Source organism: Trachypithecus francoisi, unplaced genomic scaffold (assembly GCF_009764315.1).
Source record: "Trachypithecus francoisi isolate TF-2019V2 unplaced genomic scaffold, Tfra_2.0 Lachesis_group0, whole genome shotgun sequence".
Taxonomy (NCBI): Eukaryota; Metazoa; Chordata; class Mammalia; order Primates; family Cercopithecidae; genus Trachypithecus; species Trachypithecus francoisi.
This window is the reverse complement of record NW_022681453.1, coordinates 127,856,495-127,873,278: the sequence shown is the minus strand read 5'-3', so window position 1 is coordinate 127,873,278 and position 16,784 is coordinate 127,856,495. Positions and strand designations below refer to the sequence as shown.

Below are 16,784 nucleotides of genomic sequence, written 5' to 3'. Positions count from 1 at the left end.
AGCTTGCAATGAGCCGAGATTGCACCACTGCACTCCACCCTGGCAGAATGAGACTCTGTCTCAAAAAAAAAAAAAAAAAAAAGGGCAAAGGACATGGACAGACACTTCTCAAAAGACACACGTGGCCAACCATATGAAGAAATGCTCAACATCACTAATCATCAGAGAAATGAAAATCAGAACCACAGTGAGATACCATCTTACACCAGTCAGAATGGCTATTACTAAAAAGTCAAAAAATTACAGATGTTGGTGAGTTTGCAGTGAAATGGGGAAGTTTATACACTACTAGTGAGAATGTAAATTAGTTCCTAGCCACTTTGGAAAGCAGTTTGGTGAATTTTCAAAGAGCTCAAAGTAGAATTACCATTTGACCCAACAATCCAATATTTGGGTATATATCCAAAGGAATATAAACTGTTCTGCCAAAAAGACACAGGCATGTGCTTATTGCAGCACTATGCACAAAAGTACAGGCATGGAATCCACCTAGATGCCCATCAGTGGGGGACTGGATAAAGAAAATGTGGTACATATGTACCATGGAATGCTACACAGCCATAAAAAAGAGCAAAATCATGTCATTTGCAAGATGCAGCTAGAGGCCATTATCCTAACAAATTAACACAAGAAGTGTTGTCATCCCTGCTCCTACTCCGGGCTGTGGGGTCAGTGCGGATATTCAGTCATGAAGTCAAGGTAGGGACTTCTCCTGCGACGTGGCCAGCAAGACTGTTTGTGTTGCAAGGGCTGGACTTCCAGGTGATTTTGCAACAAGATGCTGCTCTCCACAGGGATGCTTATGTTGTCAGTCACACAAGTCTACACCATCTTGACTGTCCAGCTCTTTGCATTCTTAAACCTACTGCCTGTAGAAGCAGACATTTCAGCACATAACTTTGAAAATACATCTCAGACATTTGATGACCTTCCTGCAAGATTTGGTTATAGACTTCCAGCTGAAGGTTTAAAGGGTTTTTTGATTAACTCAAAACCAGAGAATGCATGTAAACCCATAGTGCCTCCACCAGTAAAAGACAATTCATCTGGCACTTTCATTGTGTTAATCAGAAGACTTGATTGTAATTTTGATACAAAGGTTTTAAATGCACAGAGAGCAGAATACAAAGCAGCCATAGTTCATGATGTCGATTCTGTTGACCTCAGCATGGAATCCAATGACATTGAGGTACTAAAGACAACTGACATTCCATCTGTCTTTATTGGTGAATCAGCAGCTAATTCTCTGAAAGATGAATTCACAACTAAGATAAGGGGGCCACCTTATCTTAGTTCCAGAATCTAGTCTTCCCTTAGAATGCTACCTAATTGCCTTCCTTATCATAGTGGGCATCTGTCTCATCTTTATAGTCATTTTCATGTTTTTGGCTATTACAAATAAAGCTGACATGGACATTTGTTTTATGGAAATATGCTTTCATTTCTATTGGATCACAAATTTTTTCCAGGATAGACATAGAGCTAGAAGAAACAGACTTCATAAAGATCAACTTAAGATTACATAAATTCAAGAAAGGAGATGAGTATGATGTATGTGCCATTTGTTCAGATGAGCAGGAAGATGGAGACAAGCTCAGAATCCTTCCCTGTTCCCATGCTTATCACTGCAAGTGTGTAGACCCTTGACTAACTAAAAACCAAAAAAACCTGTCCAGTGTGCAAGCAAAAAGTTCCTTCTCAAGGCAATTCAGACTCTGACACAGATGGTAGTCAAGAATAAAATGAAGTGACAGAACATACTCCTTTAGTTAGACCTTTAGCTTCTGTCAGTGCCCAGTCGTCTGGGGCTTTGTCAGAATCCCACTTACATCAGAACATGACCAAATCTTTAGACTGTGAGGAAGATGACAATGAAGATACCAATAGTAGTGATGAAGAAAACGAAACTAATGAACATAATGTTGTGGTCCAGTTGCAGCCTAATGGTGAATGGGCTTACAACATAGCAAATACTGTTTGACTTTCAGAAGATGATTGGTTTATTTCCCTTTAAAATGTTTAGGTATATACTTTAGTTTAATTTTTTTACCCCCTTCAAAGATTTCCATAGAAATAACTTATTTTTTAGTATTCTACAATTTAATAAAATTGCTGAAAAAGGACTTTTGATCTGGTGTTTATCTGCAAGAGTGTACTTCTTCACTGATAATAATAGACTGGTGCTGTAACTCAAGCATCATTTCAGCTCTTCTTTTGGAATGAAAGTATAGCCAAAACAACAACAACAACAACAACAAGTCCTCAGTATAGCGTTCAATTAAGACCTAGATCACAGTATTTAAGTGTTTTGCATTTTATATGTGAGGTCAATGCTACAGCTACCTAGCATGAAATAACGCAGCTTCTACCTCTGTAAAGTTACCTAGAGTTTTTGAGTTGGAATATGTTCTGGCATTTACCCGACCTTCCATCATTAGTGAGAGGCAACAAGGTAATTCAGTGCCTTTCCTCCTATCAGCACAAAGAAGCTCAAAGCAGTCTTTTCCCTTTCTGTTCCAAAGAGTCTTATCCTGACAGGAGCAGTCTATACCAGTGCAGATTTCAACACTTTTTTTTTTTTTTTAACGTTTTAATTACTATAGTGCTATGTGGAGATTTGATTCAATAGCTAAAGTAATGTCTCTGAACTTTACTTACTAAATTTCAGTATCCTTAGGAGTTTTGTGGTATTGTTATCAAAGCAAAAAGAAAATGCTGCATAAAAATACCACACTTCAGCAACTGTTAACGCTCAGATCATGTAGCTCTTAATATATGGCATCTTATGCTAATTAGCCCTGCTAAACTATGCACAGAGGAAATTATTCAAGTATTGGATTTGAAAGTAAGTGACTTATGTTTAACAGAACTAATGATGTCTTGAAACAATGTATTATGAAAAGCTAAATTATATTATACATCATTGTAATTATGTAGAAAATGTAGACTAATGTATAATCAAAATACTTATACAATTTTTATATGGCCTTGTATGAGGGAGTTTGAATGTTAATAAACGTGTTTTCCACTCTACTATACAGTTAAAAAATATGGACGCAAGAACAGAAAACCAAATACTCCATGTTCTCACTTATTAGTGGGAGCTAAACATTGAGTGCACATGGACACAAAGAAAGGAACAGTAGACACCAGAGCCTACCTGAGGGTGGTGGGTGGGAGGTGGAAGAGAATTGAAAGCTACCTATTTGGTATTGTGCTCACTACCTGGGTGACAAAGTAATTTGTACACTAGACCAGAGACATGCAAGTCACTCATATAACAAACCTGCACATGTACCCTAGAACCTAAAATAAAAGTTGGAAAGAAAAAAAAATCACGTCATTTAGCAATAAGTACACTTAAAAAAAACATAAAATAATTTGTTCGTGAAGACTACAACACAATGGTCAAAGATTTTTCTGTCACATGACCAATGGCCCCTGAAATTCAAGAAGGTACATTCAGCAAAATGAACTAATAAAATTTCATGCAAAAACTTTGCTTGTAAAAAACTACAAGCCTCAGATTGTTTTTGGTGAAATGTGCTATCTCTTCAACTGCAAATTCCTAGTATCAGCATTCTAAAGTAATTGAGTTATGAAATTAAATTGGATTAAGAAAGAAATAAGTAAAATAATTCAAATGGCTTTTGATATAATTATTTATAACATAATAATTGTTATGGAAATCTTAATTTAAAAAAGAAGTCTTATTTTTGAGGGTCAGTGGTGGTCCCTGTGTTAATCTTATGGTGCCATGTTTCTGGAGCCTCTCATTTATGTTCCTCATCTATCAGCTTTATGCTATATCCAGATTTCTTTGATGTATCCAAAGACAATGTGGCTATTTGGAGAGAAAAAGGTAGAGTGGGGTGAGGTTCAGAGGGTTGAGAATGTAAAGCAATATAATATCCTTTGGACAATAAATATCAAAAGAAAGATTTACCCTCCATCAAAATAAAAAAGGAAAAGCATAGATATAATTGAAGTTATATAACACATGTTTCAAAAGAATATATACCTGTGTGTTTTATAATATACTAGATATGTGTTATCTAGTATATATTTATTATGTATTATATATAATTATATAATCTAGTATATATCTTTGTAATCATTTTGTACAAAACTAGAGTTAATAAAAATGTTTATTTTGAAATATTAAAAGTATAGTTTGCCTAAACATTAATTGCAAATTTATTAAAGTTACTGATATGATTTGGCTGTGTCCCCACCCAAATCTCATCTTGAATTCCCATGTGTTGCGGGAGGGACCTGGTGGGAGGTAATTGAATCATGAGGGCAGGTTTTTCCCATGCTGTTCTCATGACAGTAAGTCTCACAAGATCTGATGGTTATTATAAGCGGGAGTTTTCCTACACAAGCTCTCTCTTTGCCTGCAGCCATCCATGTAAGATGTGACTTGCTTCTCCTCGCCTTCTGCCATGATTGTGAGGCTCCCCCAGCCATGTGGAACTGTAAGTCCAATTAAACCTCTTTCTTTTGTAAATTGCCCAGTCTCAGGTGTGTCTTTATCGGCAGCATGAAAACGGACTAATACAATTACACATAACTTTATGTATTTATGTTTACAAATGAAGCAAGAAAAAACTTTAGCATTAAAAGTGCTAACATTATTTTAATAAAACAGAAGAAAGTAATTATGTGTTCAAGACTTGGTGTCAAGCAGATTTGGAGAGGACTTGCTTTCCAGAAATGAAGTGAATGTGAGGGGGAAAAAAGAAAAATAACTAAAATTGAAAACAAAATCTGTTGCATGTACACTTTGTCTCAATAGTTTTCACTGTAGTTAACAGTCTTAGCAATTCCTCCTATCTCTAATTTTTCATTTTTATCATCACAATAGACATTAGAATACTATTAAGGCATTCCCTGAAATCAGAGTAAAACATCTCTAGTTTTATTTCTCTGATAAAATAAACCTGATATAAAAGGGGATAAAAGACTATAGCTTTTCAAAATGGTCATTCTCTTCAGAATTATGCGTGCTAAAAATGCCAGGCCAATTCAGCAACCTTAGACTTGAAGATCTTTTTGATCTGAGACATTGAAACAAAAGCAAGATATTGACTAACCATGTTCGTGTGCATAAACTAACTCTGTTTTATTCAGGAGCTAACCTTAATACATCCACAAGAAATCCAAAAGAGCCAATGCCAATGAGACGTTTGCTTTTATTCCTGAAGATTTTTGGGGATACAAAATAAAGTTTTACCCACAAAACTCAGAATTTCTCCAGAAAAAGCTTCATGAACCATCTCTTCTCCCAAGAACCTCCTCTCAGCCTCTAGTCATCAGGTATCTCTTCTTTTCCATCTGCCCTCCTGTCCTGATCTGTGTCTAAGAAACTCTTAATTTGTCTTTTTCTCTCCCCACCTGTTTTATTTTTCAAATTTATTCCAACATTACAAAGGTTATTCTAGCCTTTGTCTTTTTAAAAATTTTACCAGATTTTTATCGTTAAAAATTTCCTCATGCCTCTTTGCACAATCCCCTCTTTTTACCCCCAGCATCCATGGATCCTATTTCTCTCTATATGCTGTTGTCTTTCCAGAATGTCATATAATTGGCGATAAAGTATGTAGCCTTTTGTGTCTGGCTTCTTTCAGTTAACACAGTGCTTTGAAATTCATACATGTTACATGTATTCCTGGTTTGTTCGTTTTTACTGGTGAGTAGTGTTGCATTGCATGGATGTACTACAATTTGTTTCTTCATTTACCAGTATGTTTATATGTTGCTGTTTTTAGTTTTTGGCTATTATGAATAAAGCTGTCATAAACATTTCCACATAGGTCTTTGTGTGGTCACATATTGTTATTTATTTTGGATGGTTACAAATGAGATTGCTGGGTCATATAATATATTTAACTTTATAGGTACTGTTAAACTATTTTTCACATGAACTATATTATTTTGCATTCTCACTCATAATGTTTGAGATATCCAGTTGCTCTACATCCCTCTCTTGACTTGATACTGTCATTCTTTTGAATTGTAGCAATTCTAGCAAATGTATAGTACGTCTTTGTGGTTTTAATTTACATTTTCTCAATGATTAATGATGTCTAACATCTTGTCATGTACTTATTTGCCCTCTGTATATCTTCTTTATTTTCGTTTTTAAATTTGCAAATTTAACACCAAGCCTGGATAATTTTTGTGGTTTTTTTTGTAGAGATGGGGTTTTGCCATGTTGCCCAGATTGGTCTCGAACTTCTGGGCTCAAATGATCTGCCCTTGTTGGCCTCCCAAAGTGCTGGGATTACAGGTGTGAGCTACTGTGCCTGGGCTATATCCCTTCTTTAATGAAGTATTATTCAAATGGCTTTTAAAATTAGATTGTGTTTTTATTGTTGAGTCATGAGAGTTCTTTTATTCTAAATATTTTTCTAAATTTTTTAAAGTTTTTTTTTTGTTTGTTTCTTAGGAATATCTCTATTACAGTAATGTTGCAAGTATTTTTTCCTAGTTTGTCAGTTGTCTTTTTAAAATTTAATTTAATTTTTTTTTTTTTTTTTTGCTGGGAAGGGGAAGTCTCCAGTGTGGACTGAAGGTACCCTTTCTTCCCCTAGTTTGTTGTTTGTCTTTGATGTTACTAATGGTATTTCTTGCAATAAAAAGGTTTATTTTTAAATATTTGTTTGTTTGTTTGTTTGTTTAGAGATGGAGCCCTGCTCTGTCACCCAGGCTGGAGTGCAGTGACACAATCTCAGCTCACTGCAACCTCCACCTCCCAGGCTCAAGCAATTCTCCTGTCTCAGCCTCCTGAGTAGCTGGGATTATAGGTGCCCACTACCATGCCCAGCTAATTTTTGTATTTTTAGTAGAGACGGAATTTCACCATATTGGACCAGGGTAGTCTCGAACTCCTGACCTTAAGTGATCTGGCTGCCTTTGCTGAGACCAGCTGGGTGGTGGAGAACCTAACCCAGCAGTGCAAGAGGAATTAAAGACACACACACACAGAAATATAGAGTGTGGAGTGGGAATCAGGAGGCTGACAGCCTTCAGAGCTGAGAGCCATGAACAGAGTTTTACCCACATACTTATTGACAGTAAGCCAGTGACAAGCATTGTTTCTATAGATTATTGGGAAACAAAGGAATGGGTCTGGCTAGTTATCTGCAGCAGGAACATGTCCTTAAGGCACAGATCACTCCTGCTATTGTTTGTGGTTCAGGAATACCTTAAGCCGGTTTTCTGCCCTGGGTGGGCCAGGTATTCCTCCCCCTCATTCTGGTAAACCAACAACCTTCAGCATAGGCATCATAGTCATCATGAGCATGTCACAGTGCTGCAGAGATTCTGCTTATGGCCAGTTTTGGGGCCTGTTTATAGCCAGATTTGAGGGCCTGTCCCCAATACACCTTGGCCTCCCAAAGTGCTGGAATTACAGGCGTGAGCCACTGTGCCTGGCAAAAAATGTTTATTTTTAAATCTGTACTCAAATTTCTCAATGTAAAAAATTGCCACTGGATTTTGAGTCATAGGAAGCCTCTCTTAATAAAATTTAAAGAGGAATTCACTCATGCTTTCTTCTAGTGAATTCCATTTCTTCTGTCTAATTATATTTTAAAATATTTATATTTCATAATTTGTGAATTTTTTTCTTGTATTTGATGTGAAGTCTGCATCTAATTTTATTTTTTCCACAGGATTCATCAGTTGACCCAGCACTATTTATTAAATCTTTGTTCCAGTGATTTGAGATGACATCTTTATCATATATTTAATTTCTACATATATTTGTGTCTTCTCCTGGGCTTTCTATTTAATTTCTGTTAGACTATGCATCAGTACCACATTGCTTTAACTATATATAGTCTGTAGTATATTTTAATGTAGGATTAAGTCTAAACAGGATTAGTATCCCTCGTAGATTTGTTTTTAGTGTTTTCCTGACAATTTTTGCATATTTGTTTTTTCATATGAACCTTTTTTTTTTTTTTTTGAGATGGAGTTTCGCTCTTTTTGCCCAGGCTGGAGTGCAATGGCGCGATCTCAGCTCACCACAACCTCCATTTCCCGGGTTCAAGCGATTCTACTGCCTCAGCCTCTCGATTAGCTGGGATTACATGCATGCGCCACCATGCCTGGCTAATTTTTGTATTTTTTGTAGAGACTGGGTTTCTCCATGTTGGTCAGGCTGGTCTTGAACTCCCGACCTCAGGTGATCCACCCGCCTCGGCCTCCTAAAGTGCTGGGATTACAGGCGGGAGCCACCGCGCCTGGCCATATGAACTTTTTAAAGATAAACTTTTTATTTTAGAGTAGTTTTAGACTTATAAAAAATTGCAAAAATAGTGCAGAAAATTCCTGATATACTCCACACAGTTTCCCTTTATTATTAACATCTTAAAATAGGATAGTATATTTGTCATGATAATTGAACCAATAAATACCAATAACAATAATACCTTGTTATTAACTGAAGTTCATGCTTTATTCATATTTCTTTGGTTTTGACCTAATGTTCGTTTTCTGTCCTAGGATTCTATCCTGGATACCACATTATATTTATTTGTCATATCTTCTTAGGTTCCACTTGGCTGTGGTAGTTTTTCAGAGTTTCCTTGTTTTTTTGGTGACCTTGACAGTTTTTCTTTTTTTTTTTTCCTTTTTTTTATTTATTATTATTATACTTTAAGTTCTAGGGTACATGTGCATAACATGCAGGTTTGTTACATATGTATACTTGTGCCATGTTGGTGTGCTGCACCCATCAACTCGTCAGCACCCATCAACTCGTCATTTACATCAGGTATAACTCCCAATGCAATCCCTCCCCCCTACCCCTCCCCATGATAGGCCCCGGTGTGTGATGTTCCCCTTCCCAAGTCCAAGTGATGTCATTGTTCAGTTCCCACCTATGAGTGAGAACATGCGGTGTTTGGTTTTCTGTTCTTGTGATAGTTTGCTAAGAATGATGGTTTCCAGCTGCATCCATGTCCCTACAAAGGACACAAACTCATCCTTTTTTATGGCTGCATAGTATTCCATGGTGTATATGTGCCACGTTTTCTTAATCCAGTCTGTCACAGATGGACATTTGGGTTGATTCCAAGTCTTTGCTATTGTGAATAGTGCCACAATAAACATACGTGTGCATGTGTCTTTATAGCAGCATGATTTATGATCCTTTGGGTATATACCCAGTAGTGGGATGGCTGGGTCATATGGTACATCTAGTTCTAGATCCTTGAGGAATTGCCATACTGTTTTCCATAATGGTTGAACTAGTTTACAATCCCACCAACAGTGTAAAAGTGTTCCTATTTCTCCACATCCTCTCCAGCACCTATTGTTTCCTGACTTTTTAATGATTGCCATTCTAACTGGTGTGAGATGGTATCTCATTGTGGTTTTGATTTGCATTTCTCTGATGGCCAGTGATGATGAGCACTTTTTCATGTGTCATTAATACAGCCAACAGACCTTGACAGTTTTTAAGAATATTTGGTCAGGTATTTTATAGAAGATCTCACAGTTGGGATTTGTTTGATGTATTCCTCATGATTATATTGGGTTTTGGGTTTCAGGGAGGAAAACCAAAGATGGAAAGTGACATACTTATCATATATTGTCAACGTGACATCACTGTTGATGTGAACATTGAACACTTGGCAGAGGTAGTTTTTGTCATGTTTCTCCACTGTGAGGTTACCCTTTCCATACTACTCTTGATAAGGAAGTCACTATATATAGACGACACTTAAATATTGGGGAGTTATGCTCCTCTTCCATGAGGATTGAGTATCTACATAAATTATTTGAAATTCTGCTCTAAAGATGTATCTATTCTTCCCTATATATTTATTCAATTTTTTTTATATCAGGATAGACTCATGGATATTTATTCTATATTTTGGGCTATAATCTGATATTTCTTTATTTTGCTGCTGAAATTATTTCAACTTTGGCCCCTGAGGATTCTTTCAGTTGGCTCCTGTGTCCAGTTGACATACCCCTATCATTATGATTTTGTTTGAGAATTTTCTTTTATTCCTATACTACGTGTGTTTTACACCTTTTTGAACTGCCCCCACAGTTCTTGCATATTTTGTTTTTATGCTTTTTCTTTCCTCTTTTCTCTTTGCATTTAAATTTGGGAAGTTTCTATTGACCTATCTGCAAGCTCACTGAGACTTTCCTTGGTTGTGTCCAGTCTCCTGATGTGCCCATCCAAGATGCTCTTCACTTCTGTTACAGTGCTTTTTACTTTTAATGTTTCCCTTTGAGTCTGAGAGTTTCCATTCCTTTGCTTAAATAACCCATCTTTTCTTCAATGTTGTCTCCCAAGAGTGCATAACGTATTAATCATAATTATTTTAAATTCCCTGTCTGATAATTCCAACATCTGTGTCATATCTGAGTCTGGTTCTTATGCTTGCTTTGTCTCTTCAGACTGATTATTTTCTTGCCTTTTGCCTTTTTTTGCCTTGTCATGTCTTAAAAGCTGGACATGTTGTATCAGATAATACGAACTGAGGTAAATGGGCCTTGAATGTGAGGATTTATGTTAACCTGTCTAGGAGTGGGTCTATGTTTATGTTTCCTATAGCTATAGTTATCAGAGGCTTCAAATATGTCCCTTGTTTTTGTTTTTTCTCCCTTCTTGATTTTGGGACTTCCTAAGTACTTTTCAGAGTCTGTATCTTGCTGCTCCTTTAGCTATAATCCAATTGTCATTATACTGTAATCTTGTTTGTGTGGTGGTATGGTGGTAAGGTGTGGAGGGATGGGAGCATTCTATAATATTCCAATTAAATCTCAGTGTTTTAGTGGTCCTCTCTTTTGGGGCTATGACCGTCACCTGTGTTTCTCTCCTTTCATCCCTGCTCCCTTCTTTAGCTATGACATTCCCAATTTATTGCCTGTAATTCGTGACACCTTTTAACATTATTTTAAACCCCTTTAGGTGAGACAGAAAAGCCAGAGGCTACTGGAGTGGGAGGAATGCTGTATTGATAGGAACCTCACAGGTTATCACAGATAAGACCAAGAAAGATTTCATCATGACTCTGGCAATGTTTTTTCCCTTCGAGTAAACCTTTGTTACAAAGAAAGCTCTGGGCATATTTCTGTATTTCACAATGATTACTCTTCCCTCCCCCTGTCAGAGTCATGAGGGTGTCTTTCTCAGTCTTCTCTTTGAGAACCTGATAAAGTTCCTTAAAAGAAAGCTCACAGAATTCAAGACCCCAAGACTACTGTCCCCAGGAGTTTCTCATTCTAATTCGAGTTCATACTTACTCTCCCGCAGTTCATCAAAACTACCATTTGAAAGTTCCTGCTAGTTTATGGACCCAGAGACTTCTGTTCCAGCTAAGTAGATCTCAGCTGTGTCTCTCTAGATGAACTTGCTTCTCCAGATTTGGGGGTAGCAGTTTGCCTTATAACCTCAGTTTTCTAATGGGTTAAAGAAAAATAATCGATTTTTCAGTTTGTACAGCTTTTTCTTGTAAACACAGTGTGACAATCTCCAAGCTCTTTACAAGTCAGATTTGAAACCGAAAGTATCCCTGTGAACCTTTTTGTCAACTTACCTAGCTTCATAAATAAGCTACTACTATATTTAATGGGATTTCATCAAATTAATAAATTCACTTTGAGAGAACTGACAGCTTTATGCTGCTGCATTGTAGTATCCAACAAGAGGAAATGCCTTTTTGTTCATCTATTTTTGTGACTTTCAGGACTGACTTAAAACTTTCCTCACAAATCTTGCACATTTCTTAAGTTTATTTCTAAATATGTCATTTTCTCCATTGGTGTCATTATTGGAATTTTGTCTACTATTATTTTCTCCAACTGGTTATTATTTGTGTAGATGAAGACTGTTGATTATTCAATGTTAATTTTATGTCCTGACTTATTCATTCTTTCATTGTTGGGCCAGTTTTACCTTTAAATTTCTGGGAGTTTTTATGTGTACTAGCATATCATCTACTTAATAGAGGTAGTTTTACTTGTCTTTAACAATTCTAATGCCTTCAGTTGATTAATCTTGTTTATGTGCATTGACTAATACCTCTACTACAAAGTTGAATAGTAATGGAGATATTTGGCCTTCTTGCCTGTTCCTGAATCTTAGTGAAAATGCCTCAAGTGTTTCCTCATTAAGACATTTTTAAGGCTAAGGTGTACGTATTTTAGGTAGTTAAGAAAATATCCACCAATTTTTATTCTCTAGAGTAACTTTCTTGTCAGAAATGAGTGTTGAATTTGTCAAAGTTTTTCTTCAGTATTTATAAAAATAAACACATTTTTCCCTCAGATCTATTAAGATAGCTTATTATATTGGTGGATTTAATAATGTGGAATACATCTTGTATTTTTGGGGTAAATCTTACTTGATCATGGTGTGTTATTTTCTTCCTTAGGTTTGGACACTGCTGGCCAACATTTTACTTAGCACTTTTGCATGGATATTCACTGGTCTTTAGTTTTCATTTGTTTGTACTTTTAGATATAATTATCAATATTCTACTTCTTTCTTTAAAAGAAGTAAGTAGGTTAGCTCATTTTCAATGCTCTGGAACAGTAGTCCCCAACAGTTTTGGCACCAGGGACCGATTTCGTGGAAGACAATTTTTCCACACTAGGGATTGGCAGTTGAGGGAGATGATTTCCAGATGAACCTGTTCCACCTCAGATCATCAGGCATTAGATTATCATGAGGAGAACAACCTATATCCCTCACATGTGGAGTTCACAGTAGGGTTTGCACTCCTATGAGAAGCGAATGCTGCTGATGATCTGACAGAAGGCGAAGTTCAGGCAATAATGCTCACTCGCCTGTCATTCACCTCCTGCTGTGTGGCCCAGTTCCTAACAGGCCATGCATGGGTCAACACTGGTTCATGGCTTGGAGGTTGGGGACCCCTACTCTGGAACAATATATGGAGCACTAGTAGTCTCTGTTCTTTAAAGGTTTGGTAAAAAAAATCCCTGTGAAACTGTCTCAGCCCAGTGCTTTTGGCGAGATAGTTCCTTGATAACATTATTTTGTTTAAAGAAATCATTCTATTCAAGCTTTTACTCTCTCTAATGGGATCAGTTTTGGTTATGTATATTGCTCTAGAAATTATCATTCCTTTCTAGATTTTTAAATTTATTTGCATAGAGGGCTACAAATTAACATCTTAATGAGTTTTTTTTTTTTAATTTAAATGGTTATTTCCTCCTTGTAATTTTTTTTTTTTCCAGATGGAGTCTCACTGTGTCACCTAGACTGGAGTGCAGTGGCATGATCCCATCTCACTGCAACCTCCACCTCCCAGGTTCAAGCAATTTTCCTATCTCAGTCTCCTGAGTAGCTGGGATTACAGACACCCATCACCATGCTCTACTGATTTTTGTATTTTTAGTAGAGACAGGGTTTCACCATGTTGGCCAGGTTGGTCTCAAACTCCTGACCTCAAGTGATCCACCTGCCTTAGCCTCCCAAAGTGCTGGGATTACAGGCATGAGCCACTGTGCTTGGCCCCTCATTGTAATTTCTTATTCTGTATATTTATATATGATTTTTCTCTACCATGAGAACTAGCAATTTGTTTTGTTCATTTTTTCTCAAGAGGCAGGATTTGGATATATTAATTAGTTCTACTGTTTTTCTATTCACCTATGAATTTTTGCATACCTTCCTGATTTTCCTGTTTATAAATTGTTTTGGTTTATTTTGTTGCTTTTTCTACCTCGTTTGTGAGTTGGAAATATAACTTACTTATTTTCATTCTTCTATTCTTAAGTGTTTAGTGCTATGAATTCCTCTGGTTGCTACTGTAAATGTGTTCAAACGAATTATGCTATGAAGTGTTTTCATTTTTATTATTTTTTTGAACATTCTATAATTTTGGATTATATTTTCTCTTTTACCCAAGAGTTGCTAAATAGGTGTTTCTTTTTAAAGTTCCAGGTGGAAGGATCTTCCTTTTTTTTACCTTATTAGTAATTTCTAATTTGTTTTTGTGATCATGGATTATTGCTTTAATATGTCTACTTTATAGAAGCTACTGATAGGCCAGGCGTGGTGGCTCAAGCCTGTAATCCCAGCACTTTGGGAGGCCGAGACGGGTGGATCACGAGGTCAGAAGATCGAGACCATCCTGGCTAACACGGTGAAACCCTGTCTCTACTTAAAAATACCAAAAAAAAAACTAGCTGGGCAAGGTAGTGGGCGCCTGTAGTCCCAGCTACTCGGGAGGCTGAGGCAGGAGAACAGCGTAAACCTGGGAGGCGGAGCTTGCAGTCAGCTGAGATCCAGCCACTGCACTCCAGCCCGGGTGACAGAGCAAGACTCCGTCTCAAAAAAAAAAAAAAAAAAAAAAAAAAGAAGCTACTGATGTTTTCTTTGTGGCTTAATATTTAATATTGTAGGGTTTAATAAGCACTTGAGAAAATGCTGTTCTCTCTTATCAGTGCACAAATTTTGATATATAGCCATCAGACCAAACTTACTGACTGTGTTGTTTAGGTCTTTTATATCCATACTGATAGGACAGTACTTGATGTGCCTTATGTTGATAATAGTTGTTAGTCTTCTATTATTAGTGTTTTAATCTCTGTCTCATTGCATCTCTATAGCTTTTGCTTTATAAAAGTGATTGCTATATTATTTGGTTATAAGAAATACAAATTATAAGAAATTTATAACATATATTCTTGTGAATTTTGGCTTTTAGCATGTAAATATTCTCTTCTTTGTTACATATACTGCTTTCTTGTCTTGAGTTCTGATATCATAGTTGCTACTATAGATTTCTTATTGTTTCCATTTGCCTGGTACATTTATCCATCCTTTTATTAGTTCTGAATCATTTTGTCTTAATGTGATTTTCATATACAGCAATTGCTTTGTGAGCCAAATTGAAAATATTTTTCTTTTAGTAGGGGAGTTCAGCCTGTTTACATTTATTGACATGACTGGTATGTTTGCTTTCAATTTTGATATAATATATACACAATTATTTGTGTCATACAATGTTTACTTTGTTTCTCTATGAGATGTGTGTTCTTTGCTCCTTTATATTTACTTTCAGTATTTATGAAGATATTTATTTTTGTTTTGGTGATTACCTTTGTACTTTGTACTATCTGTTACAGTACCTATTCACCTCTATTTCCACATGTAATTTTTTACTATCTGATTTATTAGGTTTTAATAGTCTCCTTTAACTCTTCTATCTATTACCTGTACAACAGAGATTCTCAACTGGGGTGATTTTGCCCCATAGGAAGCATTTGGCAATGGAGATATTTTTGGTAGTCACACTGAGGGGATATTACTAGCATCTAGTGGGTAAAGGTTGGAGATGCTCCTAAATATCTTATAATAAACAGGACAACTCTCAAAACAAGGAATTATCTGACATAAAATGTTAAAGCTGAGATCAAAAGACCCTTCTACATAGAAATTTTTTCTCTTTCCCTCTCTTTTTCTCCCATTTTTGTAATAATTAAATATTTTCACAATATATAGTATTTGTACATTATTCCTCCTTTGTCCTCATTTTTTGTTTGTAATACACCATAATTATACATACACACACACACACACACACACACATAGACACTCAGTTTTTGCTGATATTTTTTCAGTCATCTCTTGGTTGGATGAAACTCATCCTTTAGTACTAGGTTGTCTAGTAAGTTAGTCACAAGCTACATGTGACATGGAGAACTGGAAATATGGCTAGAACAAATTAGATGTGGCATAAGTGTAAAATACACTGAATTCAAAAATTTAGTACAAGGAAAAAATGTAAAATATCTAATTTTTTATATTGATCATATATCAGAATTGCAATATTATATGTATATTGGGTTAAATGATATATATTATTGAAATTAATTTTACCTCTTTTTACTTTTTGACAAGTGGTTAAGACATCAAATATTTTTTGGAAACTATCCGATTGTTTCATTGTGTGTTAAATACAGGGAAGACTGTAGAAAGCTAGGGAAAGATTTCTCCATTATTGGACTCCTAAGACAAAAGGTTGACATAGTTGGGTTTTTGAATCATTTTCAAGTTGCCTGTTTTATATAACATGTTGTGCATGCTTACTATTAAGCTGTTGTCATTCAGCTCCAAACCTTCCCTTCTTTGTTTTGTGATACTAGGGCTGAAGACTCTGCAGTTACATTTCTGCTGGATCAAATGCTTTCCTGTTAGGCTCTGCCAGTAGGCAGTGCTAGCGGGAGATAGGAAAACTGGAGGAGGAAGATGGGACTTGACCTTTCGTGGTTTGCTCTCTGTTCTGCCTTTGCTTCCTATTCCTGTCAGTTGGTTTCAGCAGCAGTTAAAAAAAAAAAAAAAAAAAAAAGCCTGTTGACTCTAATTTCTTCCTTCCTTCCTTCCTTCCTTCCTTCCCTCGTTCTCTTTCTTTCTTTCTTTTCCTTTCTTTCTCTTCCTTCCTTTCTCTTTCTCTTCCTTTACTTTCCTTCTTTCCTTCTTTCCTTCCCCTTCCCCTTCCCCTTCTCCTTCCTTCCTTCCTTCCTTCCTTCCTTCCTTCCTTCCTCCCTCCCTCCCTCCCTTCCTTCCTTCTTTCCTTCTTCCTTCCTCCCTCCCTCCCTCCTTCTTCCTTCCTTCCTTCCTTCCTTCCTTCCTCCCTCCCTCCCTCCCTTCCTTCCTTCTTTCCTTCTTCCTTCCTCCCTCCCTCCTCCTTCCTTCCTTCCTCCTTCTTTCTTTTCTTTCTTCCTCTCACTCTGTCACCCAGGCTGGAGTGCAGTGGCACGATCTTGACTTACTGTAACCT

The 16,784-nt window shown here is 36.5% G+C and overlaps 1 pseudogene; it reads left to right on the top strand.

Moving 5' to 3' along the window:
- Nucleotides 1-678: 678 nt before the first annotated feature.
- Nucleotides 679-1,981, top strand: LOC117077234 (annotated as a pseudogene).
- The last annotated feature ends 14,803 nt before the right edge of the window (nt 1,982-16,784 follow it).